Raw genomic sequence first — 14315 nt, 5'->3', positions numbered from 1 at the left:
CCCACTTCCTGACTTTGCTCCTCCCATGCCACACCCCCATTAAATAAATTTATACATGACCTACAGAAACTGTTAGGGGTTTCCTGGGGGTGACCTGTCACATGGGATATCTGCTGCAGCCTGCAGGTCTCCTTATTTGGGGTGCCATGTTAGGCTACTTTCACACTTGCGTTCGGGTCTCCGCTTGTGAGTTCTGTTTGAAGGTTCTCACAAGCGGCACCGAACGGATCCGTCCAGCCCTAATGCATTCTGAGTGGATGCGGATCCGCTCAGAATGCATCAGTATGGCTCCGTCTGTCCTCCGCTCAGCAGGCGGACACTTGAACGCTGCTTGCAGCCTGGCCGTGCGGAGGCAAACGGATCCGTCCAGACTTACAATGTAAGTCAATGGGGACGGATCCGTTTGAAGTTGACACAGTGTGGCTCAATTTTCAAACGGATCCGTCCCCCATTGACTTTCAATGTAAAGTCAAAACGGATCCGTTTGCACTATCATGAACAAAAAAAAAAATGTTTTTTTTTTTTTTGTTCATGTTAATGCAAACGGATCCGTTCTGAACGGATCTAAGCGTTTGCATTATAGGTGCGGATCCGTCTGTGCAGACACCAGACGGATCCGCTCTGAACGCAAGTGTGAAAGTAGCCTTAAAGGGAATCTGTCACTAGCAATTTACCCCCAATTTTTTTTTCATGAATCCATGTTTAACAGAGTACCTGTTTTCCATCTGTCTTGTTCTTTTGATTGTGAGTCTTGTCATGTCTTCAAAAAATCGATTCTTATGATATGTAAATGAAGCTGTAAGGAGCCCAGAGGGGCGTTATTCTTTCTCCACGGTGCCCAGGAACGCCCCTCTGAAGTGCCGTGCCCGGCTAAGTTTGAAAACTAATAACGCCTCCAAGTTCATCTAAATCGCCTCCCAGAGGCACGGCTAAGTGCTCAACACCCCCCTCCTCAGTGCCGCGCTCTGCGGCAAACACCCCGATCCTCCTCTCGCCGGCATCCCAAATCCCGCGCAGGCGCAGTGCCGTCAGTCATCTTATCATAGCGCAGGCAATCGCCGGCACTGCGCCTGCGCGGGATTTGGGATGCCAGCGAGAGGAGGATCGGATTTGGGAGGCGATTTAGATGAACTTAGAGGCGTTATTAGTTTTCAAATTTAGCCGGGCACGGCACTTCAGAGGGGCGTTCCTGGGCACAGTGGAGAAAGAATAACGCCCCTCTGGGCTCCTTACAGCGTCATTTACATATCATAAGAATCGATTTTTTGAAGAAATGACAAGACTCACAATCCAAAGAACAAGACAGATGGAAAAAAGGTACTCATGGATCCATGTTTAATAAAGTACCTTTTTTCCATCTGTGTTCTTCTTTTCCATGTCAGTCTTGTCCTTTCTTCTAAAAATCGATTCTTGCTGTAAGGACTGGAGCCCAGAGGGGCGTTTTTCTTTCTCCACGGTGCCCCTCTGATTAGTGCCGTGCCCGCCTAAATATGAAAACTCTAACGCCTCCATCATTTAGCTGAATCGCCTCCCAGAGGCGCGGCTAAGTCCTAGACACCCGCCCCCCTCCTCAGCGCTGCGCTCTGAAACACCCGATCCTCCTCTCGTCGGCGTCCCAAATCCCGCGCAGGCGCAGTGCCGGCGATTGCCTGCGCCTGCGCTCTGATAATACGGCTGAGGGCAACAGCTTCAACATCGTCACTGGGCTCGGCGCATGCCCAGTGACGATGTTGAAGCTGTTGCCCTCAGCCGTATTATCAGAGCGCAGGCGCAGGCAATCGCCGGCACTGCGCCTGCGCGGGATTTGGGACGCCGACGAGAGGAGGATCGGGTGTTTCAGAGCGCAGCGCTGAGGAGGGGGGCGGGTGTCTAGGACTTAGCCGCGCCTCTGGGAGGCGATTCAGCTAAACATGGGGGGGGGGCCCTGGGGAGAAAAGCAGCCGCATAGCCGGCTGCTGGTCATCAGTGGGCGGGGCCTTATCTGCGCTACGGGCCCCCCAGTGCCGCGGGCCCCATAGCAGTGGCGTGGTCTGCCTCTATGGGCGGTACGCCACTGGCTGACCTCACTGAGGGCAGGATAAATTAGTGACAGAAATGCTGATGTCAGCGGTGTGTCACTCATCAGCTAAAAGTAAGTGGTTGCTGAGAACCAGCATCATAATCATTGCAGCCTGGGCCTCAGAGTCAGATCTACCTGAGAAGAGCCCTGGTTATTCCTAATCTCCTGCTCTCCTCACCCATCTGCTGATGGTTGGCAGTTCTCTCCTAGAGAGAAAGGGAGAAAACTAGGTAGAAGACTGTCAGCCATCAGCAGGTGGGCAGGAGAGCAGGAAGTCATGACTAACCAGGACTCTTCTCCGGTGGCCGTGACTCTTTTCCAGGCCCGGTCTGCAATGATTGTGATGTTGATTCTCGGCAACCATTTACTTTTAACTTTTAAATGACAGACCGCTGAAATCAACTCACCTGTCTCTACTTTATGCTGCTGTTAGTATGGGCAGCATAAAGTTGATAACAGGTTCCCTTTAAGGAAAGGGATTGACAGCCAACACTTTATTTAAAGGGATTCTGTCACCTCCCCTAAGGCAAAAAACGATTTAAAACCAGCCATGCAGCACAGCTTACCTGGATTAGGCTGTGCTGTTCAATCTTGAAATCCGTCCAGCAGTTAGTTCAAAAAACGAGTTTGATCAATGAGGAAATGCGTCCTGAAGGTGCCCAGAGGGGCGTTTTTTTCTTCTGAGAGAGCCCAGTCCCGCCCCTTTTTCAGTGCCCAGCCCGCCTTCCTTTTACTTCCTAACTGCCGCCTCCAGCCTGCCACAGCCTCCCCTTCCTCTCCTCCCCCTCCCTCTTGCCGAACGAAGTCTCGCACAGGCGCAGTACCCACTGAGGGCTGCGCCTGTGCGATCATCAGGAGACTGAGGGCGGCAGCTTCATCTTCGTCACTGGGCATGCGCCGAGCCCAGTGACGTCCGATGCTCGCTCTTCCCTCAGCAGGGAAGAGCGAGCATCGGACGTCACTGGGCTCGGCGCATGCCCAGTGACGAAGATGAAGCTGCCGCCCTCAGTCTCCTGATGATCGCACAGGCGCAGCCCTCAGTGGGTACTGCGCCTGTGCGAGACTTCGTTCGGCAAGAGGGAGGGGGAGGAGAGGAAGGGGAGGCTGTGGCAGGCTGGAGGCGGCAGTTAGGAAGTAAAAGGAAGGCGGGCTGGGCACTGAAAAAGGGGCGGGACTGGGCTCTCTCAGAAGAAAAAAACGCCCCTCTGGGCACCTTCAGGACGCATTTCCTCATTGATCAAACTCGTTTTTTGAACTAACTGCTGGACGGATTTCAAGATTGAACAGCACAGCCTAATCCAGGTAAGCTGTGCTGCATGGCTGGTTTTAAATCGTTTTTTGCCTTAGGGGAGGTGACAGAATCCCTTTAAACTATTTTTGCCAAGCTAGAGAATTTGAATAACTTTGGGTACTTTCACACTAACGTTGTTTGAATCCAGCAGGCAGTTTCAGCAACAAGATATGCAAAGAGAAAGAGACACGGCGGCACTGCTTCCACTGGTATGGCCGTCAGTAATGGAATAACCGTAGATGTGGTATAATAGGCTCCGCTGTGTGGTGCTCAGCAAAACAGAGGTACAGACTGTAGGTCACGATGAGGAGAAGGAAAAGGTAACAAAGTTGCGGCACTCACCGGGATACTGGTTACTTCTTTATTCGGGCTTCCTTAGAAGACAACATAAGGGATCCAGGGGCGGACACAATGTTGCAAGCGGCGACGGCCGTTTCGCGCGTGGGATCGCGCTTCCTCAGGCCGCTGTATACCTCATTGCGCAGACATGCGCTTTATACAGGCGGACAGGGGACGGCCGGCACCGCCAGCCACTACTGTGCGCCCATGGATTAATGACATAAATTAAAAATATGCAAGCAGCAGGTACGAGTGTGGATGTTAAAAACAAATTAGTAAGCACAAAATCGGATGCAGATTATCTAGTAATGCCCGCACCAATCGGGCTTAAACGACAGATTCAAACATAGGTGGCAGGGGAAGTTTCAGGCGCCACAATAAACAATCAAATGTGATAGATACATGGAATTTCAGATAATAATAATATTCGGGCTGTAGAAGCCACATAGTGCCAGTATGGAGAGTCACAAGTACAGAAAAAATCATAAATACACAAAATCGCAAATGCGAAAAATCGCAAATGCGAAAAATCGCATCATGTAAATAATCGCCCCTCTACTCTGAACGCATGCGAATTATAGGAACACTGACATGTCATTCTTGTCGTTCATGCCTGCCGCACCCATCGCTCCAGTTTGCATGATCCACCTTGCCTCCCTCTGCAGGCGCAGGCGGTGCCGGTCACCTCCCATAGGGATGGGACGGACATGCTCAATCCCCGCAAAGGAGAGGCAACGTGGATGGGCATCATGGGCTGTGCGGATGTGGTCAATAAGACGTGGGCTACCTCTGCCCGACCGTATAGAACCAACGTGTTCACGGATGCGTTCAAATAGGGGGCGAATTGTTTTGCCTATATAGAAACGTTTGCAGGGACAGAAAACTACATATACCACATAAGATGTACGGCAGTTTATGAATTCCCGTACGGTATGTTGTATCCCCCCTATCAGTAGATGTTTACTGCAGACGTTCAATGCACAAAATGAAACGGCAACAAGCCGTATACAAACAGAAAGCTTTTTTTTCCGGATCCGTCTCATCCGGAATAACAGATACGGTATTTAATTTAATGTGCAAACCGAAAAATACAGAGAGATACATCTCTATAGAAATAAATGCGGCATCCGGCAAGTGCGGTATTGTTCCGGGATTTTGGCCAGAAAAAATACAGCAGTATGCCGCGGTATTTTGTCCAGTCAAATACCGTATAAGCGACGGAACAGAAGACATCCTGATGCATTAGGACAAAACTGATGTGTTTTTTTCCGGTATTGAGACCCTTTACCGGATTTTAATACCGGAAAAGAATAACGCTAGTGTGAAAGTACCCTTAGGCCTTATTCACATATTGCAGATTTAGTCTATTTTAAAACCAAAATTAGGAGGGGATGCAAAAAAGAGAAGTATTAATTGTATCATTATTATTTCTAGTCCTGGTTTTGGCTTTAAATACTGATGATTAATATTGACAGAATATTCAAGGTATGAATAAGGCCTACAAAATAAAGAGGAAGTGAGTGAAAAGTATGGGTATATGTCAGATGGATTCCAGACTACATGTTAAATCATAGAAGAACCAGCTGCACAATAATTGTTAGGTCAGGTCTGGATATGGTTGAATTTCTGAGGATTTGTGGTGCAGATCCCAGCAATTGAAAGTACAACACATGTGGATGGGGTTTTCAAAACCCTATGGACACATAGCAGAAAAAAATCTATGAGGAAATATGAACACAGACCTGAACCCGGACATACCCAGATTTTCACGCAGGCAGCCCCCCGACAAGCGCATCGAAGCAGTTCATGAATTGCGCAGGGCAAATGCATTTTGTGGAGTTCCGGTGACAAACCGTGCTCTCCTTCAGGCTGCCAGGCGGAGGCTTCCATCCAGCAGTGAGCCTGGTGACGTCACCGGCACTGATTGGCAGGCTTTAGCGCTGCCCTAGCTTGTAAAACATCTAGGGCAGCGCTAAAGCCCGCCCATCAGAGCCGGTGACGTCACCAAAGACACTGCTGGGTGGAAGCCTCCGCCCGGCAGTGTGTTTTTGTAAATAAAAGAGCCCTTTCCCTGTGCGATCCTGCACAGGGCAAGGGAGAGCATTGGAGCATGAACTGCTGCAATGCTCAAGTCAGCGGGGCTGCCTGGGTAAAATGATGGGTATGTCCGTGTTCAGAGCTCTGAACCTGGACAACCCCTTTAATGGATCAGTAGTATTTGCAATCTTTTCCATCTCTAACAATCCTAATAATAATACCATCAGGACTGTTACCAGAAGTTTTAGGCTACTTTCACACTAGCGTTCGTCGGTCCGCTCGTGAGCTCCGTTTGAAGGGGCTCACGAGCGGACCCGAACGCTTCCGTCCAGCCCTGATGCAGTCTGAATGGATGCGGATCCGCTCAGACTGCATCAGTCTGGCGGCGTTCAGCCTCCGCTCCGCTCGCCTCCGCACGGACAGGCGGACAGCTGAACGCTGCTTGCAGCGTTCGGGTGTCCGCCTGGCCGTGCGGAGGCGTGCTGATCCGTCCAGACTTACAATGTAAGTCAATGGGGACGGATCCGTTTGAAGATGCCACAATATGGCTCAATCTTCAGGCGGATCCGTCCCCCATTGACTTTACATTGAAAGTCTGGACGGATCCGTACGAGGCTATTTTCACACTTAGCTTTTATATGCTAAAATAATGCAGACGGATCCGTTCTGAATGGAGCCTCCGTCTGCATTATTATGATCGGATCCGTTCAGAACGGATCCGATCGAACGCTAGTGTGAAAGTAGCCTTAGACCTAGAGATATGGAACATATTTTCCATATTTGTCGCAATACTGCATTTTATACAACCAGCTTTTGTTTCACTACAAAATATATATCATTTAGGGCTCTTTCACACCTGCGTTCTTTTCTTCCGGCATAGAGTTCCGTCGTCGAGGCTCTATGCCGAAAGAATCCTGATCAGTTTTATCCTAATGCATTCTGAATGGAGAGAAATCCGTTCAGGATGCATCAGGATGTCTTCAGTTCCGGAACGGAAAGTTTTTTGGCCGGAGAAAATACCGCAGCATGCTGCGCTTTTTGCTCCGGCCAAAAATCCTGAAGACTTGCCGCAAGGCTGGATCCGGAATGAATGCCCATTGAAAGGCATTGTTTCGGATCCAGCCTTAAGCTAAACGTCGTTTCGGCGCATTGCCGGATCCGACGTTTAGCTTTTTCTGAATGGTTACCATGGCTGCCGGGACGCTAAAGTCCTGGCAGCCATGGTAAAGTGTAGTGGGGAGCGGGGGAGCAGCATACTTACAGTCCGTGTGGCTCCTGGGGCACTCCAGAGTGACGTCAGGGCGCCCCACGCGCATGGATGACGTGATCACATGGCACTGTAAGTATACCGCTCCCCCGCTCCCCACTACTACTATGGCAACCAGGACTTTAATAGCGTCCTGGCTGCCATAGTAACACTGAACGCATTTTGAAGACGGATCCGTCTTCAAATGCTTTCAGTTCACTTGCATTTTTCCGGATCCGGTGTGTAATTCCGGCAAGTGGAGTACACGCCGGATCCGGACAACGCAAGTGTGAAAGAGGCCTTAATGGATGGAAATTTCAAAACATCAAAGGGGACATTAATAATAGTAATATTACTTTAATCGATAATACAAAATAGGTGACCTCTGGCAGGCACGGAACTGTCCAATAATCTGGAATATTATGAGACCACTAACAGAACACTGAGCAGAAAACCCATTCTGAGAAAATGGTTAGAAATGGTAATTTTTTTTAACATTTTGGGTAATTATTTTATTTGGAAATTCATATTATTTGTCTACGCTCGAAAATCCAAAAAATTGGATATTACCATATTTTAACAAATATTATAAAATTTAATTGATAAATTAATAGTTGGCCATTTTAAGTATTGGCCATTAAACTCAGGGTTTATACTAACACCTGTATATTCTCTATATCACAGGATCTAAATTACAAATATAACACACATGCTATTTGAGATTTGCATACAACTGACTACACACAAGCTACTGTACCTATGGTTTCATGAGGAGGCACACAGAGTTTTTCTCGGAAACTGATAATAAAAAAAATAGCAGGTGCCAATGAATACTGTATTACGGAGTTGCATAAAGCTGGTTTATGGAAGAACCATAAAGTGTCACATGGAGCACCTATGCCTCTATTAAATTGCTAAAGGGAGTCTAATTTGCTTCATAATGTGAATGAGCCCTATAAGTTACCAAAGCCATGTGCAGCAATGTAATATTTTACAATTATAGTTTTGCATTTTACAATATACAAATAACAGTTGTCTCTTTTTTTCTGGAATCATTTGCAGTGTATTGATGTATGACACTCTAAACCTGTGCTGACAAGGGAATGATCCTGCACATATTTACCTATTCATGCTGCCAGGAAGGCAAAAGAATGCGTGAAGATATTTTCCCGGACTTGAAAGCTAGTGATCCCATCACCACCCTTTGCCTAACATAGAGGTTCTGTGTTAATAGACCTCTTATCTGTGTTCACTAGAGCATCTCTAGGATTAATCTCCTTCAGACTGCACAGACAACATCCACCAATTGCCTGGACATGGTCCAGAGATACAGTATCATTTTTGTGGAGATAGAATTGATGCTTTATTAAAGAACATGATCTAGAGCAATACATCGTTATAGAGAAGAAGGGCTTATTTATATAGAACAACACATTTTCCAATCACAGGAAAGTTCACATGCAAACTAATGGAACTTTAACTTTTTACCACTTTCAAGAGCTATAAGGTGAGTGCTTACTGATAAGATGCAACATGTTGTGAATATCATATGTTTAATTGTCACATTTTTAAACCATTAAGACATTTACTGTTGTAGCCCTGAAGAAAGAACTTTGGGGGTCATTTATTATCAGATATATGCCATTTTTTGGCATATATCTGGTGCAGATGGTGGTGCAAATATTAAAGGAGTTATCCAACCCCTATAATGACCCCCCCTTCCCAATGCCCGGGCACCTCATGTAGGTTATACTTACCCTGCTTCCCGCACGTCCGCCATTGGATCTCCCCGTGGTGCAGATCAAACCATCCGGCGACAGGGACAACCAATAGCAGGCCACAATAGGAACTAGCCTCCCTAGCATCACGGTTGATGCTTCGGAGGATCGTCCCTGATGCAGCCTGCTATTGGATTCCCGTTCATAACCCCCCCCCCCCCCCCCCGAATGTTTTGATTTGACTGGGAGGTACAGTGGTGGCTGTGTGGGGAGCAGGAGCAATGCAAGTGTCGGGGAATGTGGTAAGTAAAACCTACATGAGGTGCCCAGGCATTGGGGGGTCATTATACGGGTTGGATAACCCATTTAATTGTCTCCCCAATCTGCGACTTTTACCCACTCACGACAGGTCTAAGAAAAGGGTTGTGGCGTGGACAGGGGGCCGGCCACTAGACCCATCTCATTTATCATTTTCTACACCTGTTTTAGGCATACAAAATGGTCTAGATTTCTAAGCCAGCGGGGGAGCCGGCGCCTCTATATAAATTCAGCGCATCCACCACCAGGTAAAGGGCTATTAAGACCATCAGTTACAACACCGGTCTTAATAAATGACCCCCCTTGTGTTCTTAATTTCTGTGTATATTTAGGCCATGTTCACATAGGTCAGATTTGCTTTAGGCAAGTCCACCATGGAGGTTTTTTTTTTTAGAGAATCAGCTTTTTAAGGGATTTTCTGAGTTATTTAAAAATGTACACACTGTTAGGAATTGTGAAAAAGTAACTAGAGAGCCTATACTCAACAGCATGTTCCAGCCCTCCTTGTCTTTGTTTATAAGGCTGCAGAAGTGACATGCCCGTATATCATACATGACTGCTGTAGCCTATCACTGGCCTCAAATGACCACTGGGGCAAATTAATGACTGCAGCAGTCACATGGGATGTTTGGGTATGCCTCTGCTGCAGCCATGCAAACAAAGTCGGGGAAGATTGAAGCACTGTGCTGAAATCGGTAGGGATTAAAGTTGTTTTCCCCAGAATAATATTCTATATGGATACGAATACTTTTATAATTGTAGGCAATAAAAAATTTAGTAAAGCCCCTGAGTTATTCAATAAAATCTATCTGTATAGCACCACCCACTGTTTGTTATTTTCCCTTTCTCTCTGTCCACCCCCTTGAGGTTAACACATATGCTCAGTGCCCTCCTTCTACTGCCACCAGTCGTATCTGCTCTGAGAAGCTGTGACAATTACAGGACACACCCGCTGAGCTGCCAGCTTGAAATAAATCTACCAGCGCAATGCATGTAACCTGAAGATGTCTGTTTTTTGCATAGCTTTGTATTGTAATATGTTATATCATATTACCGCATGCTCATTCACTATAGTAAGCACCTTTTCTGTCTGTTTTCAGTTTCACCTTATCCTTGCAATAAATGTTGACCTGAACGTTACTCCTAAATCAATGAGTTGCTAAGAGGATGTTTAGCTGCCTATCAACTTATTTTCACTCACACATGAGGACAGAATAGCATCTTCTGTTTCACTTTTTCTTACATAGAAGTCAAATTAAATTTGGTGAGGTCGGATGTGATTTTTTTTGACAATTTTTTCAAATTACATTTTCTTACGCTTAATAAAAAAAATGTAAACTCATCAATCTCGGGCGTTGTCCTTTGCATTGCCTTGAAGTGATTGACACACGCATACTCGGTTCGGCAGGGGGCCCATACTAAGTTTTGCTATGGGGCCCTATGAGATCTGTGTACTCCCCTGATCATGGGATAACCATTTTAAACTGTTGAGTACAGCCTCTTTTGTTATTTTTCATGATTCCTAACTGTTCAAATGTTTAAGTAACTCCGGAAAACCCCTTTAATATAAGTTTTTATTGAAAGATTGTTAAGTAGTTTTTTTTTACATAGAAAACACATCCCCATACCTACCCCTCCCAAAAATCTGTTATCAAATGAACTTGTCAAAGGAAACTGTCAAAGCAGAAAGCACTAATGACACATCATTTAATTCACTGAATTGCAGTACTATAACAACACATATAAGATATATATAAAATAAAGAACTGTTGTAATTATGCTTAAAGGGACACTGACAGGCCTTCTGAGCATAATTAGCTCTTTATATGCCCCCCTAGGTCTTATAATAAGTTCCCAATTCATATAAGTATTATCCCTGTGCGCATTGTTAAATGTGAAAAATCATCTTTAGAATCACCTGTCCTTTCTGCCCAAGGGGCGTTCTTTGTGCTGCATTGTGCCCAGCCCGCGCCCCAACTGCCGGATCCTTAGACATGCTAATCTCATTAGTATTCACTTCGCTGGCGGTATTTTCCTGTCCCTGACATTCGGAGATCCCGCGCATGCGGGCGCGAGCTGGGCACAAAGAACACCCCTTGGGCAGAAAGGAGAGGTGATTATAAAGATGATTTTTCACAGTTTAACAATGCGCACAGGGATAATACTTATATGAATTGGGAACTTATTATAAGACCTAGGGGGCATATAAAGAGCTAATTATGCCTCAGAAGGCCTGTCAGTGTCCCTTTAAAAGAGTTGTCTCACTTCAGGAAGTGGTATTTATCATGTAGAGTAAGTTAATACAAGACGCTTCCTGATGTATGGCTTCATTCATTTTTCCATCACATTATACACAGCTCGTTTCCATGGTTATGACCACCCTGCAATCCATCAGTGGTGGCCGTGCTTGCACACTATAGGCAAAAGCACCGGCCTCTCTGGTGGCCGAGACCATGGGAGCATGCATAGGCTAGTGCATTTTCCTATAGTGTGCAAGCACGACCACCACTGGATTGCAGGGTGGACATAACCATGGAAACGAGCAGACTATAAGTAATGAAAAAATGGATCAAGCAATATGGATAATAATAATACATTAGTAAGTGGCTTGTATTAACTTCCTATACATAATAAATACTATTTGCTGAAGTGAGACCACCCCTTTAAGTACATTTCATCGAGGTCATGTTTAAGTACTGTAATGAACATCCTGAACGTTTTAAAATCTGCAGCAAGTTTATAATTCCCACAAGCATATGAATAGGGTATGGAATTTGTGCTAAATCTTGACATAATCCTGAGCAGGTTTACATGAGTTTAGGCTCTTCTTACATCATGTTTGTGAACTGCATTTGGTGTATGTACTGTGAAGGCTCCCGATGCAGCTGCTGAACATATCCATAGGGTCTCATTTATCCAGCCTATGCCCGGCCTGTATGTGTCAGCATACCCTATTTTTCACAATGGGAGCCTAGTGGTGATATAGTGGCACACTGCTCCATCAGAGGTAGACATTGAGAAAACTTTATTTATAAATTAAAGGGCTTCTGTCACCCCACTAAAGTCTTTTTTTTTTGCTACTTATATTCCCTATACTGCGATATATCAATACATAATGGCCCAGATTCAAGAAGCACTTGCGCGGGAACAAGTGTGATTTGCGCCGCGCAAGTACTGATTTGCTCCTATGCAAATTTGCGGCTGATTCTGTAAACCAGTTAAGCCTGAAAAGCGGCCATTTTCCCGCGCACGCAGCCTAGCTGTTCCTGCGCAAGTTTCGTGCAATTTTGCGCGGGGTGTAAGTTGCGCCTTCATGGAATTCCCTCAGCGAATATGCAAATTAGGTACTGCCGATGATTCAGAAACATGCGCGTGTGATGCGCATCTTGCGCTGAAAGCGTGCAAGCTTTTTTCCCTGGGCAAACTTGCTCCTGTTAAAAGCAGGGGCAAGTTAGCAAAAGATGGCCAAATGTCTCATATCATTTAATTTCTTCTGGATGTCATCCCAGGTACGCACTTCATTACCCAGGGCATTGATGTCCAGGGCAATGGCTTCATATATAGCCCTCCTTTGGGCAATGGTGGTGTTTGCCCGCTGGGCACCATATAGGACTTCCTTATGCTGCTGGAGTGCAGCAATCAGGATGTCCATCTCTGCAGCCACAAAGTTGGCCTTCCTTATTTTGGTCCCTTTGGGAGGTGCCATGTCTTGCAAAAGGGCTGAATTTCCTTGCTCAGGGGGGGTAGGAAAAAGCAGGATGAAATTCAGCAAAGAACCTGCGCAAGTCTGCTCCTATTTATTTGCTCAGTGCAAGCAGCTGAGCAGGATTTGCCCTGAAATTATGCTAGCAAACCTCTGCTGAGCCGAAAATTCCTCATTTACATAGGGGCACACCCACTTTGACTTGCACGGCCTTGCGCCCTCAGCTTTGCCTTAAACAGGAGCAAATTAAATGAACAAACGATTCCTGAATCAGGTGGCAATTTGGCAAAATTGCTCCAGCGCAGAGAAATTCAGCTGAGCGGCTCAGGTGTAAGTAATGGGCAAATCTACCTGAATCTGGGCCAATGTTATTAATCATTTTGGTTCAGTAGTTAATTAAAAAAACATACTTTTATCATATGCAAATTACCTGTCTACCAGCAAGTAGGGCGGCTACTTGCTGGTAGCAGCCGCATCCTCCTTTAATAAAGACGCCCCCTCCTCATGTTGATTGACAGAGCCAGCGAACGTGCTCGTTCTCTGGCTGGCCCTGTCTGCATTCAAAATCTGGCACCTGCTCCGTACCTGTCTTTAGTCGGCGCAGGCGCACTGAGGGGAGGACGCTCGCTCGGCCGCTCCATCCTCAATGCGCCTGCGCCGATGACGTCACATCTACACCCGGCGCAGGCGCATTGAGGATGGAGCGGCCGGCTCTCAGTGCGCCTGCGCCGACTGAAGACAGGTACGGCGCAGGCGCCAGATTTTGAACGCAGACAGGGCCAGCCAAAGGAGGAGAGCACTCGCTGGCCCTGTCAATCAACATGAGGAAGGGGCGTCTTTATGAAAGGAGGATGCGGCTGCTACCAGCAAGTAGTCGCCCTACTTGCTGGTAGACATGTAATTTGCATATGATAAAAGTCAGTTTTTTTTTTATTAACTACTGAACCAAAATGATTAATAACATAATGTATTGATATATCGCAGTATAGGGATTATAAGTAGCCAACTTTAGTTGGATGACAGAAGCCCTTTAAAAGGAACCTGTCACCGGTTTTATGGTGTCCTAACTAAGGGCAACATAAATAAGTGACTGATTCGCTTAGCAAAATGCTGGGTCACTTTCTTTAATTGACCCAGTCAATCTGCCCACATCTTGTATTGAAAAGCTCCAGCTGATAATGATGAGTCATGAATATTCATGAGCTCCTGACTCTCCCCGCCCACCTGCTGATGATTGACAGTTATTTTCCATATGAATCAGCAGCAGGTGGGCAGGGGAGTGGCTATAGCTCTGAATTAAATATACGCTGGACTCGATGACCTCACGCCGGACTCGAAACAGCTCATTAGCATACGGCATCTTCGTGTGTATATTATGAGGTGACCATCTGTCACAGCAGTAAGTGAATACATCTAAGGCACTTTTTAGTAGTTAATGATTGTATATAATCAGTTAGATTATACTCAAATATCCACATGACAGGTTCCCTTTAAGGCTGAAGCATAGTGTAATCCTTACTAACATATTCAATAGGTTCACAAGAAGTAGGTGTACAACATGGATACAACATGACTATGGGATCAGACTACTCAGATTTTGTTTG

General features: G+C 46.1%; 1 long non-coding RNA gene across 1 annotated transcript; it reads left to right on the top strand.

Moving 5' to 3' along the window:
* The first annotated feature begins 3521 nt into the window (after positions 1-3521).
* LOC122935935 lies at positions 3522-10583 on the top strand. The gene is made up of 3 exons (XR_006388856.1): positions 3522-3670; positions 8035-8479; positions 10109-10583. It is a non-coding gene; the product is annotated as an uncharacterized LOC122935935 (long non-coding RNA).
* The last annotated feature ends 3732 nt before the right edge of the window (positions 10584-14315 follow it).

The sequence above is a fragment of the Bufo gargarizans genome, chromosome 4, assembly GCF_014858855.1.
Source record: "Bufo gargarizans isolate SCDJY-AF-19 chromosome 4, ASM1485885v1, whole genome shotgun sequence".
In the NCBI taxonomy this organism is placed as follows: Eukaryota; Metazoa; Chordata; class Amphibia; order Anura; family Bufonidae; genus Bufo; species Bufo gargarizans.
The sequence above is the reverse complement of the archived record's forward strand: the minus strand, read 5'-3'. Positions and strand labels throughout refer to the sequence as shown.